The sequence below is a fragment of the Giraffa tippelskirchi genome, chromosome X (genome assembly GCF_054371585.1).
Source record: "Giraffa tippelskirchi isolate mGirTip1 chromosome X, T2T-mGirTip1v1.2.pri, whole genome shotgun sequence".
NCBI classification, from domain to species: Eukaryota; Metazoa; Chordata; class Mammalia; order Artiodactyla; family Giraffidae; genus Giraffa; species Giraffa tippelskirchi.
Window position 1 is genome coordinate 48559288 of NC_137289.1, and position 24096 is coordinate 48583383.

At 42.8% G+C, this 24096-nt stretch overlaps 1 protein-coding gene and 1 long non-coding RNA gene across 19 annotated transcripts in view; both read right to left on the bottom strand.

Moving 5' to 3' along the window:
- Nucleotides 1-24096, bottom strand: part of TMEM164 (transmembrane protein 164) — a 237235-nt gene that overhangs the window by 180202 nt on the left and 32937 nt on the right. The window lies entirely within an intron of this gene.
- LOC145536964 (uncharacterized) lies at nucleotides 12668-18900 on the bottom strand. The gene is made up of 2 exons (XR_014076104.1): nucleotides 16952-18900; nucleotides 12668-15164 (listed from the first exon to the last, which is right to left on the bottom strand). It is a non-coding gene; the product is annotated as an uncharacterized LOC145536964 (long non-coding RNA).

The window sequence follows — 24096 nt, forward strand, 5'->3', positions numbered from 1 at the left end:
GCACTCCCAATGCAGGGGTTGCTAAGTCGCTTCAGTCGTGTCCGACTCTGTGTGACCCCATAGACGGCAGCCCACTAGGCTCCCCCGTCCCTGGGATTCTCCAGGCAAGAACACTGGAGTGGGTTGCCATTTCCTTCTCCCAATGCAGGGGGCCTGGGTTCAATTCCTGGTCAGAGAACTAAGATCCCACATGACGCAACAAAGACCGGGTGCAGCCAAATAAATTGGGGAAGAAAAACTTATACATAGATACATGGATGTTCATAGCAGCATTACTCATAATAGCCAGAAGGTGGAAACCACCCAAATACTCATCAATGGATGAACGAACAGATAAATAAAATGTGGTATACCTATACAATGGAATACTGTTTGGCCATAGAAAGGAATGAAGTTCTTACACATGCTATGACATGGATGAACCTTAAAAACATTATACTAAGAAAAAGAAGCCAGTCAAAGTAGACTATATATTATATGACTCCATCTCTTAAATGTCCAGAATAGGCAAGTATATAGAAGCAGAAAGCAGAGCAGTCATTGCTTAGGCATGGGGGCATGGGGGAAGAACAGGTAGGGGAGTGATGGCTAAATGGTATGGAGCTTCTTTTTGAGTTGATGAAAATGTTCTAAATTGACTGTGGAAATGGTTACACATACCTGTGAATATACTAAAAATCACTGATTGAACACTTTAAGTGGATGAACTATATGGTAATGAAGTATATCTCAATCAACTATTAAAAAAAAAAAAACAAACCTCAGATGGCTCCTTATTCCTTGTTGAATAAAGTCCAAACTCCTTAATTAGGCATTCCAGTCCCTCCCCTTCCCCATCATCAGTTGACTCCCCCCACCCACCAACCAGCTTTATTGCTCACTATCCTTTTTCACGAGCATTTCTATCAAACTAAACTGAATTACTTACCACTATCCATATACCCCATGCAGTGTGTCTTTCCCCTTGCTAATCCTTTTCCCTGGAACTCTCTCCTCACAGTTCATATTTATTAATTCATATTTATATTCTGTTTTATACAAGACCCTGTTCAAATGCTCCCTCCCATGCAAATCTTTCCCCATCCTTCAACCCACATATAGTAGGTCTTCAAAACTTTATTTACTGTAAGAATGAAGATAAGTAGTCCTTCCACATGATGGTTCCCACTGCCAGATGATAATCCTCTGGAAGCCACAACTGCACTTCTCTCTTCCTTTCCTAGTGAAAGCAGCAGTTCACAGCTTCAAGACTCCTTTACTAAGTTCCTGGAATGGTTCCAAACTGCTAGTCTCTACTTCTCCCAAAAACCTTCTGGAGATGAAGAAAGCTGACGTTACATTATGCCAGGGCCACCGAGTATAGTTGTGTAGGTTGTGCACTGCACAACCCTAGTGGCGCCATTCAATTATAGTCTATGTGAATGGCACCCTCTCCTAGGGTTGTGCAGTGCATAGCCATTCGTGGTGGCCCTGCTTGGAAACATCCAGAATTTGGAAGCAAAGCCAAAAAGAGCACTCAATGAGAAGAAATCACTCTAACTATATTGCTGGCGAGAAGTGGGTATTTTCCAAATCTTATGAAGAAGATGAAAAAGGAACTCAGGAGAATAACATGGTCTTAGCACACAGTGTTTGTATGGAATTACAAAACAGAAACATCCAAGAGAAAAACCATCACTGATGTTTTTTCCAGCAGTGGAAAGAGAAAAGGACCCATGTTCTTGTCAATACAAAGGTGTGATGTACCTACATGGTCTCTCTCATAAGATCCTTCAATTCTGTTAGGTTCTGATTTTAGGTTATTAAATAAGCCCCTGTTTAATTTGGCTTCAGGAACCTTGCTCTCAGGAAAGGTATGACCAGGCTGATAGACACAAGTGTTATGTGTCTATACAGATCTCTCTCCCATCATCAATCCATCCATCTGCCTTGTTGTTCAAGCAGTCCTTTGTAAAGTTGGGGAGTGTGAAACCAACATGCCTAGGTAAGCTGATAAAAATTAGGTTTTAAACCTACCAATTACGTTGCATACTTAGGACCCAGGTCAACTGTGCCACAATGGCACAGACACCTTCTAAATCCCAGCCAGAGCGGCTGGCAACAAGTCCCCCTCTGACTACCACATCTCAACAGCAAGCAGTAATAAAGCATGCCTACAGGGATGCAACGGAGAAGGCAATGGCGCCCCACTCCAGTACTCTTGCTTGGAAAATCCCATGGATGGAGGAGCCTGGTAGGCTGCGGTCCATGGGGTCGTTAAGAGTCAGACACGACTGAGCGACTTCACTTTCACTTTTCCCTTTCATGCGCTGGAGAAGGAAATGGCAGCCCACTCCAGCATTCTTGCCTGGAGAATCCCAGGGACGGTGGAGCCTGGTGGGCTGCGGTCTATGGGGTCGCACAGAGTCAGACATGACTGAAGCGACTTAGCAGCAGCAACAGCAGCAGCAGTAACAGGGATGCAAAAATGGCTGGAAAGATGGACTGTGAAGACAAGTGAGCTAGTAGCAGAGTCCAAGTATGCCAGATGTTGGGTTTGTTCCTTCTTTTTGTTCCCACTCCAGTTTAGTTCAGCCTCCCACTTTTGTATTTGCTCTGCCTGGCATATATCATTCCACTCCTTCTATTTCCTCCAGAGAGTTCCTGAATAACACTTACCCCAACTGATCATTCCTTTTCTGAACGCCATTTGCACATACTGGTATTATACACTTATCACTCCTTTCTGTTGTAATTAGTAATAGTAGTAGTAGTGATGCTGTTGACAATGACAATGATATTAATAATAATAACGGCAGCAGCTATTCTTTACTGAGTGCTTCACTAGATGCCTAACACTATATTCGTGTGTGTGTGTGTGAGCACGCCCGTGCTCATTCACCCAAGTCATGTCCGACTCTTGCAACCCCATGGACTGCAGCCCATCAGGGTCCTCAGTCCATGGGATTTTTCAGGAAAAAATACTGGAGTGGGTTACCATCTCCTCCTCCAGGGGATCCTCCAAACCCAGGGATTGAACTCACATCTCCTGCATTGACAGGCGGATTCTTTAGCACTAATACACCTGGGAAGCCCCATATTCATGTATTCCTCATAGCAATCCTATGAGGTAAGTGCAGTTCCCCACCCCACCCCACCTCTGTTTAAACATGAGGAAACTGAGCTAAGGAAAGGTTAAGTACTTGCCTAAGGTCACACAACTAAATAAGGAAAAGAGTCAGGCCTTGAATCAGAACTGTCTGGTTCCAAAGATTTTGTTTGTAGCCAATCTTACCTTTTGTTTCCTGCTTTGTCTTTTGAGGATCTTCATCTGCTACCACTCCCCATAGTGCCTAACACCACGTCAGACACAGAAATGCTCCCCCAGGATATGTATGCAAGGGTGACTCTGTTCCCTGGCCAGAGCCCAGCCCAAGACACAAGCTGGAAGAGCAGGGAAGAAGGGCAGTGAGTACAGAGACATGACCCATTGGGGGAGCCATGAGAGTCCTTTTCCTCTGACTCATTTAGGGCAGGATAATGCTGCTACCTTGACCTCAATACCAGAAACATATTTAGAATGGGATGGATAACCTGGTTGTCTTAAAACTCATCCAGACAACTCAGAAGGAAAAGAGCCTAGGCCAGTCTGTGAAAGGGCTGGGTGGTATCCAGTTTCCTGAAGGAAGGGAACCAACTGTATCAGGGTCACAGCCACTGAAAAGCTATGTGACCATGGTCATGGATTTTGGCAGCGGTGGGGATGGGGGGGGCGGACAGAAGTATTTTTAAATAAGAGAGCTTTATACTAACTAACTCTCTCTCTCTCACACACACACACACACCCCTATCATTAAACCTGTTTTCTCATCTTTAAAAATGGAAATGAGAATACATACCACTTGAAGCGCTGCTAAGGTATAAAATGAGACTGTAATAAAAGGACCTACCACCTAAAGTCTGAATCAGTTTGTCCATGCTGGGGTTTGGAGCACACACAGAGATACAAGGCATAGTTCCTGTCTGCAAGCAGTTCAGAATGTCTGACAAAGAGTCTGATCTAGCATACTGCCAGCACTCTGTCAACCAAGTATAAATATAAAGCTGGCTGGTAGATTACCCCAACTCTCAGCAGGACATTTTGTCAGATGAAAATTTTGGCATGAAAGAAGAAAACCGCTGGCAAGAATAAAGGTTGCAGTTTACCTCTTTGCCTCCAATCTATCATCCACACCTCCATATTAGAAAACTGGGGAAGGGGACTCTATCAACCACTGTTTTGGAAGTGACACATGTAACATGTCCTTTTCCTTCACAACATTTGTCACCATTTCTCATTTGATAGTGCACGCGTGTGTGCTAAGTCGCCTCAGTCATGTCCTACTCTTTGCGACCCCATGGGTAGCCTGCCAGGCTCCTCTGTCCATGGAATTCTCCAAGCAAGAATACTGGAGTGGGTTGCCATCCTGTGTTAAATGACAATCTTCCCTGCTAGACTGTAAGGTCCTGGAGGGCAGTGGTTGTGTGCTGGTCCTTGTTATAGATCCAGAAGCTGACATAATGCCTGGAACATTCAAGATGTTCATCAGATACTTGTTGAATGGATAAATGAAACAAACAGATGTCTCTGGTAGGTGGATAGACGTGATTACCTAATCAAAAAATCACTTTAAAATATTCACGCCTTGTTTATGCATAAAAGTCTCTCAAGATTTCCAAGAAACCGGTAATGTTGGTTTGTTTCTGGGGAGAAAAAGTAACAGATTAGGGGTCAGGGGTTGGAGGAAATTATACATGCCCTTCTATTCCTTTCAAATTATTTGAGTTTTTCAATAACAACCAATCAAACATAAAATCTGAAGGAAACACACACTGATGTCATCATCAGTGACAACTAGAGGACTTTCATTTGCTACGTGTCATATTCTTACAATGTTTCAGGTTTGGATCATAGGCGTGGCGTTGCCTTTATGTTGTTGCTGTTGTTTACTTGCTAAGTCATGTCTGAGTCTTTGCAACCCCATGGACTGTAGCCCGCAAGGCTCCTCTGTCCATGGGATTCTCCAGGGAAAAATACTGGGATGAGGAAAGTGAAATTGCTGTGCCTCCCCATAGGTAAGCTCCTTCTTCAAGCAACTGAAAAGATTTATTTTAATCCCCGAGACTGCCTCAAGCCACTGTTATGCCCCAGACATGAAGCCAGCTGGATAACAGGATAATTTTTTGAAGCAAAGGTGCCACTCTTTTGTATGTGACAGTAATGACATCGCAGTTACAGTTAGGTTCTTTAGCTCCTCAAGCTTTATGGGTTCCTCTCCTAAGCAGAAAAAACTAAGGTACAGAAAAGTTGATCATATTCTCCTCACCTGTCTAAGACAGCCCAAAACCCAACTCTTTGGCTTTGCTGTTAAAACTCAATGGTTCTAATGATACAAACGAACTTATTTATAAAGTATAAACAGATGCACAGACAGAAAACAAATTTATGGATACCAAGGGGGAAAGCAGAGACATTACTTTGCCAACAAAGGTCCGTCTAGTCAAAGCTATGGTTTTTCCAGTAGTCATATATGGATGTGGAGTTGGACTATAAAGAAAGCTGAGTGCTGAAGAATTGATGCTTTTGAACTGTGGTGTTGGAGAAGACTCTTGAGAGTCCCTTGGACTGCAAGGAGATCCAACCAGTCCATCCTAAAGGAAATCAGTCCTGAATATTCATTGGAAGGACTGATGCTGAAGCTGAAACTCCAAAACTTTGGCCACCTGATGCGAAGAACTGACTCATTTGAAAAGACCCCAATGCTGGGAAAGATTGAAGGTGGGAGAAGAAGGGGACAACAGAGAATGAGATGGTTGGATGGCATCACCGACTCAAAGGACATGAGTTGGAGTAAACTCTGGGAGTTGATGATGGACAGGGAGCCCTGGTGTGCTGCAGTCCATGGGGTCGAAAAGAGTCAGATGTTATTGAGCGACTGAACTGAGCTAAACTGAAGGGGGGATGGGCGATGGAGGAATAAATTAGGAATTTGAGATTAAAATACACACACTACTATATACAAAATAGATAACTGACAAGGATTTACTGTATAGCACAAGGAACTAAGTTCAATATCTTATAATAACCTATAATGGAGAGCGAAGTCAAAGTCACTCAGTCGTGTCCGACTCTTTGCAACCTCATGGACTGTAGCTCCCCAGGCTCCTCTGTTCATGTAATTCTCCAGGCAAGAATACTGTAGTGGATTGCCATCCCCTTCTCCAGCGGATCTTCCCAACCCAGGGATCAGACCAAGGTCTCCTGCATTGCAGGATTCTTTACTGTCTGAGCCACCAGGGAAGCCCAAGAATACTGGAGTAGGTAGCCTATCCCTTCTCCAGGGGATCTTCCCAACCCAGGAATCAAACCTGGGTCTCCTGCATTGCAGGCAGATTCTTTACCAGCTGAGCTATACCACAAGGATCTGAAAAATACATATATCTGTATAACTGAATCATTTTACTGTACACCTGAAACATTGGAAATCAACAATACTTCAATTTAAGAAAAAAAAAAAAAAAACCCTCAATAGTTCTAAATGCTGAATGCACATTAGGATCTCCTAGCCAGTTAACTGAAAATAAAATCCCAATTCCTGAGGCCCATTCGCCTAAATCTTGACTCAACTGGTTGAGCCTGGGGCCTGAGCAGCATTTCAGAGCACTCTGAGTGATTTCAAAGCACAACCAGGTTCGCAAACCCCAGTTCTACCCACTGCTGAATACCCTAGTATCTTTCAAGAAAGAGCCCTCAGTCGCTATTTTTAAAAGTCTTCTTTAAGCAGTATATTCCCCTCAAAAAAAAAGAGGCAGGCCAAAGAAGTCTGTAACCAAGACAACAAGCTGAGAGCACAAAGCGATAGGTCTTCTGTGATTTGCAACCAAAGGAAGCAGAAGAGGAAAAGTAGACACTGAAGAATTGACAGGAAACTAGAGAACAAAAGGCATGGTGTCTGAGCTGGTGCCCAACCAGGCAGCACATCAAACTCCTGCTGCATCTTCCGGGCTGGGTACCTTGACACACAAGCTCTCAAGGTGGAAAGCAGCCCTGGATTAGCAAATGAAACCCTTCAGAACATGCTTTCTTCTTAATTGAACTTCTGACCCCTGAATGGGAATGTCTGCTTTGGTGAAGGTTGCAAACCAGTTTTTTTCCTCCAGGTTCCCTCTTGCTTCCCTACCTGCACCTGACCCTGTATTGTGAATCCGTGTGACAATGAAACACGAAATCCGCATGGGCTTGGAGTTTGAAAAAAACGTTCTTCCTCCATATGTGCTCTGACCGTGGAGCTCGGGTTTTGTTCCCAACTAGGGGAGCACTGAGATGGATGAAAGGGCCGGGGATGCTGCAAATTGAAAGCCAAGGAGCTGGCCTTCTGTTCCCTTTTTTGCAGTCAGGGGCTATTCTGGAAAGCAGAAATCAAAAAGAAAATACAGCCTGTGATGAGCTGAAATTGGACAAAATGTGATGAGGCATAAATGAAAAAAAAAAAAAATAAGGGAAGAAAGAAAAGGGGGGAAAAAAAGGAAAAGGGAGTCTTTCTTTACTAGAAGAGGTTCTTTTCTGAAAACTGCCTCAAATTACAACACTTTCCACATTTGGTTCACTCCAGGAAGTTTTGCATTGTTACCTAAAACCAAAACACTTTTTAGCATGTTACAAGGAGAAACTGAGGCAGATGCAAACAGCCTAGAATTTGGTGGTGCATGGCTTCAAGAATGGCCCTTCTAGGCTCATTCTATTTCCCTCAGTCCAGACAGTCAGACAGACAGATGGGAGTTTATTCAGTGACATTAAAGAAGAGGTGTGGAAACAAAATTATGATGGAACAAAATACTGGCGGTTTGAAGGACTACAAAACTATATGCTACCTTTTCTTAAAGTGGTGTAGGGAATGACATTCATTATGCTATTGGCCTGCTAGTCTCCGAGGGCTCTGCGTGGCCTGGTGGAAGAAGGCTTAACCTCTCGCAAGTCTTTGAGGTTGGCTTTAGGGCTTATGATATTTTTAATTAGCCACCTGTTAGTGGTCTTCTTCACCAAGGAGAAATACTCAGCCTGATGGGAGACTCCTGGAGTGTGTCCTACAGGAAAGTAGGTGGGAAATGAGCTATTCTGCCCTCTCCAACCAGCCACATACCTTCCACAAGAATCCAACCTTGGATCACAGGCTTACACCTGGAAAAGCCCTGCTTTCCCTTCCTCTCCAGGGACCAACAGATGGGAAAACTAAATTCCTTTGAACTTTACTTACATGAAGTTTACTTAGTGTGACCCGTTAGGCTGTTTCCTTTCATCCAGTCCTATGGCAAATTCTATTCTGAGCAGAAGAAACACACAAGAATCATAACCAGAAGTACAAATAGCATTAAGGTCCCTATGTAATTCTTAACAGATGACACAGGGCCTCAGACCAAATGGCCGAAAGGCTCCTTCTAGCTCTATAGGAGCTCCTTAAAAGTAATAATAGTAATAACAGCAACAACCACCACCTCATTTATCAAACCACATGCTTACCAATTAAATGCTCAATGGTATAAAGAATCCTAAAGGTATTATCATCACACCAGCAGAGTGATTTCTGCAAATCACATAATCAAGAAATACCCACTGAGCATTCAGTCATGTTCTACACTCTGTGCAGATGTGCAATCCTAGCATAATAAAGAGCCATCTGTTAAGTCTCAATTGCATAAGCAGTGCCTTGGGTAAGTTGGACTCCCTGCCCTCTCCCCAGGCCTCACATTAATGAACCAAACTGAAATTAGAGAATGTACTTTTTGCATTCCTTCACCCTTCTGTTTCCCTCAGTCTATCACCAGTAGTGACCCTGGTCAAGTGACTCGAGACTGCCTTGAATATCCACAGAAGGGTAAGTTGTTTCAATGCATGCAGACTCTATTTATAGACTGGATACCTCTGCAAGAAGATATAATGGCCTGGGCATCAAAGGCCTTAGATTCTATTCCCAGAACAGCTGCTAAGTAAAGGACGGACTCAGGCAAAAGACTGGCCCTTTCTCAATCTCAAAGCCCACATCGGCACTGGACCAGATCTGTGCTTCTCAGAACCATGTAGCAGCCCATGGGTATGTTTCAGCAGGCAAAGAGAAGTGAGGCAAGTGATTTATGATGAATAATAGAGTACTGAAGTTGGCAAATTATTTACATATCTATTCATTTGTATCTTATCTCTCCTCTAGCTCACTTGCAAAACGCTTTTTGCCATGTTATAAGGAGGAATTGAAGCAGATGTAGATGCTTTCATATGCTTTCTTGGGTTGGAGGGCAGAGGTGAGCTATGGATACAGCAGTTGCGAATTCTACACAACCCAAATATTATCTTCTTATTGACGCAGCCCTCAGCTTAGTCTGTTGAGCACATGAAGATCCAACATGGGTACAGCAGCTACAAAAAGGTTGAGAATGCCTGGGCTAAATCATTCATTCAATCTGCTGTATTCTGAAGAAACCACCTCCTGCCAGACCCCAATCTAAGTGCTGGGGAAACAACAGCAAATTAACCAAGACATGGTCTTGGCTTCTATGGAGCATCTTGTCTGGCAAGAGGGAAAAGAAGTAACATAAAACACACGAATTAAAACCTATGATCAGAATTCTGAGAGCCTGTAACAGAGCCACCGTTGGTCAGCAGGTGAGGGAAGGAGGTCGCAGAGAGAAGAGTGTGGGTAAAGGTTCAGGGCCCAGAGGTAACAAAAACATGTTCAATGAACCCAAAGCAGCTCCTCTGCCTAGACCATATAGAGTGCGAGGGGAAACCCATAAGAAACGATGCTGGAGGGGTGAGCAGAAGCTAGATCACACAAGGTCTGGGAAGCCATGTGAACGACTTTGAATTGTTGCCTCCCACAAGTCCCTATGATTTTGCTCAGAGAGTGAAACTCGGATGTGCGAATATATGCCAAGGATCACAGGTCTGAAACTCTGGTGCTTTTTTCCCATAAAAACACTCTAAGGGAGACTTCCCTGGTAATCCAGTAGATAAGAGTCCACCTGCCAATGCAGTGGACATAGGTTCAATCCATAGTCTGGGAAGATTTCACATACCCTGGAGCAACTAAGCTCGTGTGCCACAGCTACTGAATCTGCACGTTGCAACTACTGAAGACCATGCACCTAGAACCCATGCTCCACAACAAGAGAAGCTACTGCAATGAGAAGCCCATGCATTGCAACAAAGAGTGGCCCCACTGCAACTAGAGAAAGCCCACACACAGCAACGAAGACCCAGCCCAACCAAAACTAAATAATAAAAAACACTGTTTGGAATCCTGCTGAGGGGCTGAGGGACTCTACTTCCATTCCATTCCAGATTAAACAGGCTTTTGCCAGCTGGTCTGGGAACCAGAACCCCAAGAATATTGCTTCCACGGGAAAATGCAATCTGAATTCTAAACAGATTTCCAAAGAAACCTTTGGAACAAAACCCATTCAACAGTTGTTGGGGAATGCTTGGAAAGCAATGAAACACAGGACTTTGCTTTCCTCCATGGAGCCAGTGTTTGAAAAAAAAGACTGAATACTACAACCACTGTCTTAAAATAAACACAATATCCTCACTTTGATTAGTAGGGTTATACTTAGGTACAACCATTGAGTGGCACCATGCAGTATCTATTCATATACTTAAATTACCACAAAACCCCAAATATGTGGCAGATGACTGGCTACTTCCACTCTAAACAAAGACAGGCAGAAATGGAGAAGAGGGTGGTCTTGTTAAAAAGAAACATGGATGTAAACCCAGTTAGTAACTTCTACACAACATTGCTGTGTCCATGCCCAATCACCTCTCAACTATTCAGGCAGGGATTCAACAAATATTGAGATGCTAAGTGCCATCTAATTCTGTTTGGTCAGTGTCTCCATTTTTCTTCAATTTCCTTTCAGTAGAGAATCCTTACCTGTTAGCACTCAGAAAAACACCCTCTTCCCACTTCCACATGGAAGAATGCCCCACTTCTCCCACCCACTCATTCAGTCTACTAACAGTAAGGGAAATGGAAGTGGTGGTAGTTCCCCAGAACCACCCTCCAAACCCCCTCAGGTCATTTTATGGAGCAGTCATTCTCAAAGTTCAGGGTGCATAAATATTACCTGGAGAAGTGTCGGTGAAGAGTCATGTCCCCAGGTCAACTCCCCTCCCCCTTACCTGGACTCAATAGGCCTGGGGAAGGGTGCAGGAATCGACATTTTTAATAGGCATCCAAGGAAACTCTGAGGCAAATGACTTAAAAACCAAACCTTGAGAAACTCTACAGTGGAAATTCTAGCCAGCCGAGTCCCGACCCCTGAACTGAGAATGTGAAGTCGCTCAGTCATGTCTGACTCTTTGCGACCCCATGGACTATACAGTCCATGGAATTCTCCAGGCCAGAATTCTGGAGTGTGTAGCCATTCCCTTCTCCAGGGGATCTTCCCAACCCAGGGATCAAACTCAGGTCTCCCGCACTGCAACACATTCTTTACCAGCTGAGCCACCAGGGAAGCCCTGAACTGAGAATACCAATTGCTAATCAGAAGACTGGGTGATCTGATGTGAGACACTGACTGAGGGCAAAATGGACACAAGAGAAGAAAACAGCATCCCAGTCAATGTGCCCCCAGATATACTTTAGTTTTTAAAAATCCCGTATTTTTACTTTAATCCAAGCAGACGGCATCGCCTTTCCAACAATCTCCTCCCGGCACCAGAAAAGGAACTCAACAGAGACCATTTAGAAGGAAGGTATAGAAGTGGGAAGAGAAACAATGTTAATTTGCTTGGCCCTGCCCCAACTTGCTCAGCCTCCTTACCTTTCCTGATGGTTGGTTTCCATTTCTGGAACTCTGTGCTGCTGTGGCAGAGAAGAGAGGCCAAGGTGGGGCGGTCTTCTCTGACTCACATTAATGTTTTCATCTATTACGTGAATAATCAAGAGTTGACTGGAAAGAGGAATAAATGAAAGGCAAATATTCTACCAAGAGGTTAAATAGGATAAAGAAGGCCCCCTGTTGGTTGAGAGCTGTGAGGTGATAAATGAACAGTCAGAATCCCTGCCTCTTTTCATTTTCTCTGTTTGCCAGGAACACAGATTTAAAACCCATAACGTCAGCACTGAGCCAGAAAGAAATAATCAGGTATCTGTTTTTTTCCACTGTTCCTCATAATACCCAGAAGAGTCCTCAGCAGTTCCTGTTAATCCTAAAAGCCTAAATGCTAACCAATGTTGTTGATTCAGCCCCAAATCTACAATTCTGGACCTAGATCTGGTCTATTTATTGTGGTAAGAACATTTAACATGAGATCTATTCTCTTAACAAATTTTAAATGTACAATAGAGTATGTCAACTATAGCACAATGTCATACAGCAGAGCTCTAGAACTTGTTCATCTTGTATAATTGAACCTTTATGCTCACTGATTAGCAATCTCCCAGGCCCTGGTAACCTTCCCTCCCAGCTTCTAGGAACCATCATTCTACTCTGATTCTATGAAGTTGACTAGTTAAATACCTCATATAAGTGGAATCATGCAGTATTTGTCCTTCTTTGACTGGCTTACTCCACTAACCATAATATCCTCAAGGTTCATCCATATATCATGGTATATGACAGGATTTCCTCCTTCTTAAGACTGAATAGTTCATTTTTATATTTTTGTGCATTTTTGTATTTTGTGCATTTTTATATTTTCTTTATCCATTCATCCACCGTTGAATGGCATTTGGGTCATTTCTATATCTTGGCTACTCTGAATAGCGCTATAAGAACACTGGTTGGCTAGGTACCTTTTCAAAACTCTGATTTCCATTCTTTCAGCTAAATATCCAGAAGTGGTTAAGTAATTGCTGGCTCATATGGTAGTTCTATTTTTGAGGAATCTCCATACTGTTTTCCGTAGCAGTGCACCATTTTGCATTCCTATCAACAGTGTACAAGTGTTTCAATTTCTCTACATCTTCACTAACACTTATCTTTATGTTCTCGCTATTATCAAGAAATGGAAAGGCAAGTGTTGGTCTGACCATTTTTCCTGAAAGAGAACAGTCCTACTCAAGTTGACTCAACAAAAGAGAGGTTTATGGTAAGAAAACAGGTATTCCATGAGAATCGCAGTGCGGGATAATGCTTGGCCTCAGGGGATCTGTAAGGTGGTTCTAGGTCCAAGGTGGTTATGAGGAACAGCTACCCTGTCTCTCAGGGCATCTCTCCTCCTCTTACTGTTTCCTCGTGGCTTCTCTCTCCTCACAGCACCAGCTTGGACTTGGCCTGACATGCCTGCTCCCCTCCCTGTCATCTTTTGGCTCTTGTCCCAGCTACAAACTGTCTTATTTAGTCTCTCAGCTTCCCAATTCTAATTTCCTAGGAGAGGAAACTCGGAGGAGGCAATGGCACCCCACTCCAGTCCTCTTGCCTGGAAAATCCCATGGACGGAGGAGCCTGGTAGGCTATAGGCCATGGGGTCGCTAGGAGTCGGACACAACTGAGCAACTTCACTTTCACTTTTCCCTTTCATGCACTGGAGAAGGAAATGGCAACCCACTCCAGTGCTCTCGCCTGGAGAATCCCAGGGACGGGGGAGCCTGGTGGGCTGCCGTCTATGGGGTCGCACAGAGTCGGACACGACTGAAGCGACTTAGCAGCAGCAGGAGAGGAAACTGAATGGCCCAACTAACTCATCTTATCAAACTCTTACTGCGCCCCAGGTGATCCACTGGCTGTTTGGGGGACAGGTGGCCACTCCCAGTCCAGTCAGCTTAAGGCAGGGAGGCAAAGTCTCTGGCACAGTTCATGGCTACTGCCCTCTCCCGCCCCAGCACAGCTGGCCTGGAGTGCTTTGCCTTTGAAGGGGATATGGACCCAAAGGCACAGTAAAATATATATGCCCAAGTCTGAGGCTTTGCATATAATTTGAAAGTCAATAATACGTCTATTCATGAGCTTCCAATACCCATATTTTAACCTTCATAATTAAGAAAAAAGATAGCATCTGACCTCAACACAGGCTTTAGCCCTCAGTGCCTACTTAACTGACCTTTTTAAACTGGTAAAAAGAATGCAAGTATGTTTTAAAGAGGAAAAACTTGAGTACTTTAATAAGGTTTCCCTGGTGGCTCAGATGGTAAACAGCCTGCCTGCAATGCGGGAGACTCAGGGTTCAATCCCTGAGTAGGGAAGATCCCCTGGAGAAGGAAGTGGCAAACCACTCCAGTATTCTTGCCTAGAAAATCCCATGGATGGTGGAGTCTGGTGGGCTATAGTCCATGGGTTGCAGAGTTGGACATGACTGAGCAACTAACAACAACAAAAAAGGCAAAAACACCGTGCTGTCAGCTCCCTGAGATAGAGGAAAGGAAGAAAGTCTGAGATAGACAAATCCTGATAAATGGATACCACTGGCCTTTAGCCCATCTCTCTTGACAGGCCTTCAGTCGGCTTGCTTTACACCCTGTGAGCATCTTATCTTCCTCCAAGTTTCTCCAAGTAGCATGTGAGGTCAGCATTCAGTGTTAAGTAGAACAAGCGAGCAGCATCACAAACCGACAGATGGCAATTGAGAGCTTATCACTCTTGGATTATTTAATTCCCACACTGGAGAGTAAAGCATTCTATTTTGACAGCCACCTAATAATGGCTGTCAGACATTTCAACAACTTTCAGGCTAAACGTTCCCCTCCATAATTTCCTCCCATCAATTCCCAGATGCAAAAAAAAAAAAACCTCATAAATGCCACGCCTGCTAAAGTCAATAGGAGCTTTGCTAGCGACAAGTGCCTAGACCAAGGACAACACAAAAACACTTGACAACCATGGAGAATAAAAGAGAACCAACAGGTCAGAACAACAGTAAAAAATCTGGTGGTGGCCATCTTGTAAAATGAGTAAGAGATGATGAGAAATTAAAAGGTTGTCTTGCTTTGAAAACAGGTTTCTCAAACTCAGACTAAGTCCTACTGGAATTGAAGAGATTCCAAATAGGGTTTCAAAGATCAGAGCTGTAAAATCCTAAAGACTTGAGAAAGATTTTGATATTTAGTCTTATCTTACAATTATCCCTGAGCAGCTTATTGAAGAGTTTTCCTGGAACTCTTAGCAACATTAACTGAGTTACATCTTATCACTCTGGGTAAGTTGTGGTAGCTCTGGAGGAGGGAGCGGACAGAAAGACACTCTGTTTCTGGTACCCAACAGCAGTTATCAACCTTTTCGTCCCATGAGTCACCTATTATCTCTTCTTCAAAATGGCCCTTCAGTCAGAAAGAGAAAAACAAATATCGAATACTAACCCATATGTATGTGGAATCTAGAAAAATGGTAGAGATGGACTTATATGCAAAACAGAAATAGAGACACAGACACAGAGAACAAAAGTATGGATACCAAAGGGGAAAGAGGAATTGGGAGATTGGGATTGACACATATACTCTATTGATACTATGTGTAAAATAGACAACGGATGGGGATGTGTGTATAGGACAGGGAAACTCTACTTAATGTACTGTGGTGACCTAAAAAGGAGGGAAGTCCAAAAGGGAGCAGGTATAGGGGGCGGATATATGTATATGTTGGAGAAAGAAATGGTAATCCACTTCAGTATTCTTGCCTGGGAAATCCTACGGACAGAGGAGCCTGTCGGGCTACAGTCCATGTGATTGCAATAGAGTCAGACACGACTTAGCGACTAAACAACAAACATATGTATACATATGGCTGATTCATTTTGCTATGCAGTAGAAGCCAACACAGCATTGTAAAGCAACTATACTGCAATGCAAACTAATAAAAGAGAAAATTAGCCCTTCAAAATCCCTTATGCTTTCTTCTCAGAGATATTATACAGCAATTAAAAGGAATGAAGTCGTGCAACATGCACCGGCATCCAACTCTACTGCCCAGTGAGGAAAGTTTCAGATTGTAAGGAATCAACCCAGTTTTGTTTTAAAAAAAGATAAAAGATCTGAAAGAATAAATGCAAGCTGTTAATGATTATCTCTGCTAGATAGGATTATGGAGGATTTTCACTTTCTTTTTTGCCATTTTTCTTACAAAACATGGGCCTGTTTTTCTGTTTGGGGCTTTTTTTTTGCAATCAGGAAAAGGATATTTTTAACCCTCTGCAGTTCATTGGTAGGTAGTATCAACATGGCATTGGTTTGCATCTCTAATTTGTAGGTTTTGGAGTGGCTGGAGTGAAAGAGTACCACAGAAGGGTCTCTCTTACAAGAAAGCCATTCACTCTGTTTATGGAAGTCAATACTCAGTATGTACATCCCATGAATGTGACAGAAGGTAGTGTACACAGAGGTCAAACACAGTGGCTCTGGAGTCCAGGTTCAAGTCTCAGGCTACTCCAAACTTGTTTTAAGCTTCCTCCTCTGTTGACTGATGATTCTGTATCAAACACTTGGAACATGTCAAGCATATGATGCGCTCAACAAATGGTAGCTATTCTGAAAGAGTTGTAATTGAAAATAATTTTCATTTAATTTCAGTTATAATGTCTGCAATTTAATTTAAAATACTTTCAGCATAGACACCGTGATATGTGTGTTTATTAGTTTTCTACACTGTAGGACAGTTAATTAACATTTAGTGCTATGCTGGAAACCCAGTAGCACTGGCTAGCAAGAGTTGATTGTGTGCATCCTTCCCTGTTAGTTTAGTGAGGGCAGATTGGTAACTTGAAAAGGATCATGCAAATTGGCAAATGGTATAAATCAGGACTTTAAGTGTTTAACCAGTACCTCACTGTTAATATCTGAAAAACTGTGAGAATACACACACAAGGGGTGATTAACAACAATTCACGGCTATTTTGAAGAAGGGATAATGGGTGGCACATGGGACAACAAGGTTGATAACTGCTGTTGGGTACCAGAAACAGAGAGGTATTCTGTCCTCTCCCTCCTCCAGAGCTACCGTAACTTACCTGAAGTGCAAATCAATGAATGTTGTTCAGTCCGAAACTGAGATCTCTAATCAAAGCCCACAATCAAGAACTCAACAAGGAAAAGACAAACTATCCAGTTTTTTTAAATGGGCAAAGGACTTGAACAGATATTTCTCCAAATACATATAAATGGCCAATAAGCACATCGTTGGTTATTAGGGAAATGCAACACAAAACCACAATGAGATACAACATCACGCCTACTAGGATGGCCATAGTTTTTAAAATTATGATAGCAAGGAGGTGGAAAAATTGGGACTTTGGTACATTACTGGTGGGAATGCAAAATAGTTCAGCTTCTGTGGAACAGAGTTCTGCAGTTCCTCAAAAAGCTAAACATAGAATACCCATGTGATCCAGCAATTTCACTCCCAGGTACATACCCCATAGAATTAAAAAAAGACTAAACAGATACTTGCAAGTCAATGTTCATCACAGCATTATTCACAATAGCCAAACGGAAATAATCCAAGTGTCCACAGACAGATGAATAAACAAAATGTGGTATATCCATAAAACAGAGTATCATTCAGCCTTAAAAAGGAATGACACATCACATTATGCATGACCCTTAAAAACACTGTGCAAAGTGAAATAAGCCAGACACAAAAGGACAAACATTGTATGACTCCACCTATATGAGGTAGCAAGATAGGCATATTCACAGAGACAGATAATAGAACAGTGGTTCCTGGGGCTAGGGGAGGGGAAAATAGGGACTTACTGTTTATAATGCTTAATGGTAAGGAGTTTATATTTGAAGTGATGAAAAGGTTTTGTAAATAGATAGTGGCGATGGTGGCAGAAAGTTGTGAACATAATTAGTGCCACTGCACTATGCACTTCAAAATGGTTACAATGGCAAATTTCATTATATATATTTTTACCACAATATAAAAAAATAATGTAATATACCAAAGATCATTAATTGTACACTTTAAGTGGGTGAACAGTATGGTACATAAATGATATCTCAATAAAGCTTCTTTTAATCCCTCAATCAAGTCATGGGGAAATTGGGGAGGGGGGTGATGAAGGCATTCTCTATCTTGATTATGGTATGGGAATGGGAATTTTACATATGTAAACTATACCTTAATTTTTTTAATGGATAAAAAGCTATACTTAAATGCTTCTGTGAAATCCTTCAAATGGTTTGTTAATTAGAGTAATGGACATTAGAAATATATTTCACTGGGGAACTTCTTGGTGCTCAAGACAAGTGGGCCAGTTAGAAGTATTTAGGCACTACCACCCTTGCAAACCTTGGATAGAGTCGGCCAGCCCAATGACCTTCACCTCTTGGGAATGACACACTAGGTTCAGGAGTCCCAACAAATCGTCTGTATAGACACTTAATGGAGGATTTGAATGTGCCCTTTAGAGAAGTAAGGTGCATTCTATAGCTAGAATACTGTCACGTCTATCTCCAGGGAAACTTTCTCACAAGACAGTGGTTGGCAACAAGAGATGGAATGTCTCTGGGCATACAGATCAGGCTGTCTGACTGTTTTCTGCCTGATGATTAATAAATGTTTGTGCAGTAGAATTTGATCTGAATTGCTTTCACTGTAATATCCTGGTTGTAGGGAGAAAACCTTTATAGCCCTCACCTACCTCTAACTGTCGGAGAAGGCAATGGCATCCCACTCCAGTACTCCTGCCTGGAAAATCCCATGGACTGCAGAGCCTGGTGGGCTGCAGTCCACGGGGTCGCAAAGAGTCAGACACGACTGAGCGACTTCACTTTCACTTTTCACTTTCATGCATTGGAGAAGGAAATGGCACCCCACTCCAGTACTCTTGCCTGGAAAATCCCATGGACCAAGGAGCCTGGCAGGCTGCAGTCCATGGGGTCGCACAGAGTTGGACTCGACTGAAGCGACTTAGCAGCAACCTCTAACTGTTGAAAATCAATGATACTCACCAAAACAGAATCGAGTAACTGGACAACCAAACTGGCTTATTAGATATCAATTTGCAACAAATATTTTGGGGACTTCTGTACAATCAGAGGTGTGTCTGATCTTGATAATTTCCTTCGAGTAAAATCAAAACTGAAGAAACAAAAACATCAACTATACCATTCAGGCTACATGGCTAACAGGGGTGAGGGGATAGAAGCTGTTCGTGTTTCTTACTTATTTACAAGGTAATCCTACATTTTTAAAATTAAAGTACAATTGACTTACAGTATTATGCTAGTTTCAACTGACAGTGTAGTGATCCAGTATTTTGATACATCACAAAATGATCAGCAGGATAAGTCTAGTTACCATCTGTCATACAAGGTAATACTATTAAATGAATTTTGTTTCACGGAAGGATTTCCCATTTAATCTGCTGCTCGCCTAGGTATTTTATCCCAAGGGTCAAACTTTACCATATGGATTCAAGAAGAAGAAAAGGATGACATTTAGCAGTAGCAAAGATCAGTTTGGGGGCACATCAGAGGCAATGTGGTTATGAGCCCAAGCAGTAGGTAACCTCAGAGGAGCATGGAGGGAGGTTCAGGGAAACAAGAGAAGGCAAAAACCACCAAAAGGAAATGAAGGCTTCGTTCTGTTCTTTCTCCTTCTCTCTTTTTTTATTTATATTACCCTGTATTGTGTCATCATGAAGTGACTGTACACAACTCCTTATACAGATAGATAAAGGCTGTGGGAACTCACATTCGAACAGAACTAACAGAGTTGCAGTTACAGCTCTGAGGTCTTAAATCGCTAGGGACCTAGATCATGGGAGACCAGGACATGGTTCCATTTCCCTGAGTATTTTATAAAAGGGACATGCCTCGTCATTTCACTAAAAGGAGGCTGATCTTGAGAACAATGACAGCCAATTATTAAGTCCATGTGCTAACGTCAGGTCAGGGTTATAAAAATAAAAGCAATGTAATAAGGGACACAGTGGGGGCAGTAAGGAGCAGATAGAAGGAAGAAGTAGAAATGTTCAACCTAATTGAAAAGTTGGGTAGGGAGAAAGCAGTAAGATTAAAAATCTCCTAATGAAGAAAATGAGAAAATTTTCACTGGTCCTTCAAGGAAGTGGACCAGTGGGAACAGAATGGGTGGGCTTCCAAGCTGTCTTGGAAGGTTCAAGGAGCCATAAGACACACCTTTCAAAGGGCCAGAACCACAAAGGGCACTCACTAGTGGTGACCAAACAGCCGGTCTCCTCTCACATAGGTGGCCTCTCCCACCTCCCAACTCCAAGCCTTCGAAACTGGTGCGGAACTGAGCCACAGGAAGGCACACAACAACCAGAAGCAAATGCAAAGATAAATCATTTGTGTTCTCTGATGGGGCTTGGTTTTGATGGAGTTGGTCAATCACTACTGCCCAGCTCTACCCAATAAAAGAACAACCAGTAACTCACAACCCCTCCCAGCAGTTCGCATGCTCCTGGAGGAGACTACCTTGTGACACCACTCTCTCTTGTCACTCTTCTTCTCGTTAATTGCTAATGGCTCCCTGTTACTGACCATATCAAGTCCACATGTCTCCTCTGAATATTCCAGCTTGCTGTACTCTGCCTCTGCTTGGCCTCTGCTCAACCATCTCCCTCCCTGCCCAGCACAGAGCTCCCACTAGAAGCAATTTCCATTTGGAACCAAACTCACAGCTTCTTCTCTCACCATAGTTCTACCAGGATCTGGGCTGCCTTGCCAAAATTCCAGGCAGCAACCATGTCAAGATTACTGCAGATTATTATAAATACTGAGCTTCTCTTAGCCATACAAAAAAAGGGGACTGTACCTTTCAATATTCTGTATGATCCCGCACTGTCCTGTACGGTAGCCACTACTACCCATGGCTATTCATGGCTATTTCCAACTATTTAAAATTAAATAAAATGAAAAAAATCAGTTCCTCGCTTGCAGTAACCACATGTCACTATTCCCAAGTGGCTGGGGGCTACTGCAATGCAGAGTACAAATATAAAACATTTCCATCAAAATACAAACTTCTATTAGCTAGTGCAGTACTACACTATACACACCAGAGAGGAATAGCCTAACGTGTACTAAAACTGTCATTTACCACCTCTTGGAAAACTTGAGGAACCACATTTAATAAAAAGGAATGCATAGGACTCAGGGATACAGCTCATCTTAAGTAATGAGAAAAGCATTCTTATCACTGATTCCAAAGAGCTCTGCAATCACAGGCAATTACCATATCCCATTTTTGTTAGCTTGTGCGTGTGTGTGTGTGTGTGTGTGTGTGCAATTACCATATCCCATTTTTGTTAGCTTGTTCGTGTGTGTGTGTGGTAGTCATTGAAGTCACATGCAGCCGACCTCAGGAACTCTTCAACAAAGCATTCATAGACTAGTCAGACCTCTGTATACTAAGCTCCTTGGTAGGTTCTGCGAGCCAGTAGGGAGAGCATGACCCAGTCCCTGCCCTGGGAAGAAAATCCATACACAGAGAACTATGGAAGGAGGCAGAAAGGAATAAAGGCTGCAAGAGAACGACCTCAGGGCAGAGAGATCAAATGAATGGGAGGAAGAAGGGAGGACTGCACTGACAGGGAGATGACTTCAGATCTGGACTGAGCCCTAAAGGATGAGTAGAATTTTGAAATTGAGTTTGGAGGATGAAAGGGGAACACTGCATAAGCAAACGGGGAAACAAGGGCCCAGGGTGCATTTATGGCTGAGTGAGCCAAGGAAGAAATATGACAGCTAATAAACAATTCTTTGAAATTTTCCCCAAGCACTATAATAATCAAAGAATACATTAACTTAAGATGCCATTTTCACAAAGATTTTGCCTTAGTGAAAATCTGCTGGCAAGGACGAGATGGAACAGGCTCTCTCCGACGCTGCTGGTGGGAATTAAATGGGTACTACACTTTTGAAAAGCTGTATTAAGCTCCTTAAAAACATTCCTTCCCCCCAACCTGATAATTCCACTTCAAGGAAAATGGCCTACACAAAATAATCTAAATTATAGAGATTTATGCACAAAGCAGTTTTTTTTGCAGTTATTTATAACTGAGAAAATAACAGGAAATGATTAGGTAAACTACAATCTACTTATAGAGTGGAGTACTATATAGCTGTTAAGAATTACACCTCTGACAAATTTTAAATGACATGCAAAATGTTTGTGAGAATGTTATGCGAAAAATAAAATCAGGGTATAAGTTTGGTAGTATACAATTTATAGTCACAACCATGTAAAACAGTATGAATAGAAAAAAGAAAATAAAACAAAAATGTTAACATTCTGATAAGATTATGGGTAATTTTTACTCTCCATACCAGGACTCACCAAACTATGACCCACAAACCTAATCTGACTGACTAACTGATTTGTACATAAAGTTTTACTGGAACACAAACAAATGTTCATTTCTATACTGTCACTGTCCATGGCTGATTCTATGCTACAATAGCAGATCTGAGTAGTAGTGACACAGACAAAATTACTTACTATCTGGCCCTTTACATAAAAATGTTGTCAACCCTTGTATCTTTCAAATTTTCTATAATAAGTAGGTATTAATTTGCAATGGGCTTCCCTTGTAACTCAGCTGGTAAAGAATCTGCCTGAAATGCGGGAGACCTGGGTTGAATCCCTGGGTTGGGAAGATCCCCTGGAGAAAGCAAAGGCTACCCACTCTAGTTTTCTGGTGTGGAGAATTCCATGGACTGTATAGTTCATGGGTCGCAAAGAGTTGGAAACGACTGAGCAACTTTCGGAGAAGGCGATGGCACCCCACTCCAGTACTCTTGCCTGGAAAATTCCATGGACGGAGGAGCCTGGTAGGCTGAAGTCCATGGGGTAGCGAAGAGTCGGACACGAATGAGTGACTTCACTTTCACTTTTCACTTTCATGCATTGGAGAAGGAAATGGCAACTCACTCCAGTATTCTTGCCTGGAGAATCCCAGGGACGGCAGAGCCTGGTGGGCTGCCGTCTATGGGGTTGCACAGAGTCGGACATGACTGAAGCGACTTAGCAGCAGCAGCAGCAGCAGCAGCAGCAGCAGAGCAACTTTCACTTTCATTAATTTGCAATAGTTTTCTAAAAGGTGTATTGCTACTTCCCTGGTGGCTCAGATGGTAAAGCACCTGCCTGCGATGCAGGAGACCGGAGTTCGATCCCTGAGTTGGAAAGATCACCTGGAGAAGGGAATGGCTACCCACTCCAGTATTCTTGCCCAGAGAATTCCATGGACAGAGGAGCCTGGTGGTCTACAGTTCATGGCATTGCAAAGAGTCAGACACAACTGAATGACTACCACACACACACACACACACACACACACACACACACACACACACAAGAACAAGCTAACAACTTCAGATTTTATTCTGCAAGTAACTGAGGGCTCTAGAAGCTTCTAAAGAAGACAGGACATGATCTGACATGATGTCCACTAGTAAAACACAGATCACTTAAGAAGATGGAATTTAAACTGGATGCCAGGCAAAGTCTGTGATTCATCAGCAGCTGTGACTCTGGGCCACTCCTCATTTAAAGGGGAAGATTAACTTAAGATGTGGCTTGTAGTTTCCAAACTTCCTCCTGTGAATTCAGTTCAGCTCAGTCGTGTCCAACTCTTTGTGATCCCAAGGACTGTAGCACACTAGGCTTCCCTGTCCATCACCAAATCCCGGAGCTTACTCGAACCCATGTCCATCAAGTCGGTGATGCCATCCAACCATCTCATTCTCTGTCGTCCCCTTCTCCTCCCGCCTTCAATCTTTCCCAGCATCAGGGTCTTTTCAAATGAGTCAGTTCTTCACATCAGGTGGCCAAAGTTTTGGAGTTTCAGCTTCGGCATCAGTCCTGCCAATGAATATTCAGGACTGATTTCCTTTAGGATGGACTGGTTGGATCTCCTTGCAGTCCAAGGGACTCTCAAGAGTCTTCTCCAACACCACAGTTCAAAAGCATCAATTCTTTGGCGCTCAGCTTTCTTTATAGTCCAACTCTCACAACCATACATGACTACTGGAAAAACCATAGCTTTGACTAGACGGACCTTTGTTGGCAAAGTAATGTCTCTGCTTTTTAATATGCTGTCTAGGTTGGACATAGATTTTCTTCTACCTTTGTTGGCAAAGTAATGTCTCTGCTTTTTAATATGCTGTCTAGGTTGGACAT